The sequence below is a fragment of the Montipora foliosa genome, chromosome 1 (assembly GCF_036669935.1).
Source record: "Montipora foliosa isolate CH-2021 chromosome 1, ASM3666993v2, whole genome shotgun sequence".
Lineage (NCBI taxonomy): Eukaryota > Metazoa > Cnidaria > Anthozoa > Scleractinia > Acroporidae > Montipora > Montipora foliosa.
Window position 1 is genome coordinate 19213184 of NC_090869.1, and position 2316 is coordinate 19215499.

The following is a 2316-nucleotide window of genomic DNA, read 5'->3' on the forward strand; positions in this document are numbered from 1 at the left end:
TAAAATCGAGCAAAGGTACTGTCCGATCTCCAGCCTGCTGCGTCCATTATATCGTCAATCGTAACATCGGCTGCCTTGGCTGCAGAGGTAGCAGCACTGAAGCCTTGAAATGTAAAAAGGAAATTATTCAAAAAGATTAAATATTGGCGGAGAAATGGCGGTTTTACGTTTTGGCCGGAAGTAAAAATTACCCGTCTGATTGACAGTCTTAGCGCTGTTTTCTCGAATCAATTTTTTCACTCGAAGCGGACACTTTAAAGAGCTAAAACTCAGAGGGAATTTGTCCGATTGCCCCGAAATCTTGATAGTGGCTAGGTTAACATATAAAGAACAAAAATGTGTCTGCAAATATTTTATTTCAAAATATTTTTTCTCTGAGAGCGATTTTTGTACCAACACTTCACATTTTTTTAATACTATTTCGAAAACGTTCTATAACTTTTCACTGTAAGTGAGTATGGCAAAACGTAGACACCCTTTTTTAGCGCTTTGGGTCGGAAAACGGAGAAACAAAATAAAATAGCGAAAGCAAAATTTGCTTTCACTTGTAGCTTTGAAAAGGTGATTCGGACGCTCGCATTTAGAGGTCGTGAAAACTTCGACAATTCATTTAATTTCTAAATACTTGATATGGTTTGATAGCCAGCTTTATAAGCTTTTATTTGATATAGGGGTTTAGGTATCTACAGTTTAAATCGGACTCGCTGCATTGCTCGGACGCGAGACACCCCTGAAGGTATACGGTAACCTTAATGGCAGTGGCTTTTCCCTTCGTAGGTTTGCATCAGGGCTTTCCACAAATCTCTCCGTCAGACTCTGAATCGCTGAAGTCAGCGAGGAGATCTGTTCTGGCGAGATAAAGGCAGGAGCTTCCTGTTTGTTGACTGAAAATGAATGGGGTAGAACGTCCGCCGCTTTAGTTGCCGAGTCATACTCGGACAAATTTCCAAGAAGTTCTTCTTCGTTAAGGCCTCCATCGGCCATTGCAATAAATTCACGCACAAAATTAACAATGTTAAAGCAGTCTAGAACTCAACTGAAGAGTGTTCAATCTAAAACCTAACTGTGATTTTACTCAGGATCAGAATCGAGAGAAGTGTAGGAGAAACCAACTACTCGCAAGGTAACTTCGCTGTGAACTTTGTTGGCAAGCTCGTACCGACTTTCGGAGCGAAGTTGCCAAAGTTCATTGTGAAATTGTTATTTCATTGGACCGTTGACAATGAACTTTTGAATTACCCGCCCCAGTTCCCGGGTTGGCAACCAAGCTCGGAAACGGCGCGGCCAATGTTTCGTGAAATCCATTGTAAAACTACCCTCATTTATTAGCTCAGTAGAAATACCACTACAAAATCGGCCAGTAGCAATTATATTTTTTCTCTGAAGGATTCGCCAAATCTTGTACCTCTTTGAAAAGGTTGAACCCTTCTTCAATGAGTGGAGGTTACGTCATTGATCCTGACGGTGAAGGAGGTTTGCCACCGTTTGAGGTCACTTGTAACATGAATGACAAGAGTGGAGTTGGTGTATCAATTATCAGTCACGACAGTGAGAAAGAAAACGCTTGTCCAAGGATGTGAACCAGCTGGTTGTTACTCACGTGACATTCGGTACACCGGAGCGAGTCTGTCACAGCTGGCGATGCTCACCAGAGTCTCCTTACACTGTGAACAGTTTATCAAGTATGAGTGTTATAAAGCTCGACTTTTTCGCTACGAACTCAATGGATGGTGGGTGTCACGTGACTCCAAAAAAATGACTCATTGGGGTGGAGCATCTGGTCATAAAAAGTGCACATGCGTGATGACCAACTCATGCGCAGACTCTCGCTTTGGTTGTAACTGTGATAAGAATGACAAGGTCTGGCGTGAAGACAGCGGTCTCCTCACTGACAAGACAGAGCTTCCAGTTAAACAGCTCAGGTTTGGAGATACTGGAGACACAGGAGAGCAAGGGTACCACACACTCGGAAAATTCAAATGCTATGGAACAGCATGATTATTTTGGTATGAATTACGGTTTAATGAAAAAGCAATTTTCTTTCGGCTATTACTTTAAGGGGTTATATGACGTAACTTTTGGTAAAATTCTTTTCACGAAAATGCTGATAAAATTATATGGAACACAGCAATGCCTACAAAAAAACATAAAACAACAAAAAAAGATTGAAAGAACCTTAAGGGGTGCATGGATGGACCACGCGCAAAGTTAAAAGCAACAAGGAGCTTCTTGAGCTGATTTGGATGGGGTTACTGAATCTTGGCTAAGAAGATGAAGTTTCGACCATTTTCTCAGCTACTCGCATCTCAGTCAACT

General features: G+C 41.6%; 1 pseudogene; it reads left to right on the top strand.

Annotated features, from left to right (window-relative positions):
• Positions 1-1012: 1012 nt before the first annotated feature.
• Positions 1013-2316, top strand: part of LOC138010812 (contactin-associated protein-like 2) — a 3369-nt pseudogene continuing 2065 nt past the window's right edge.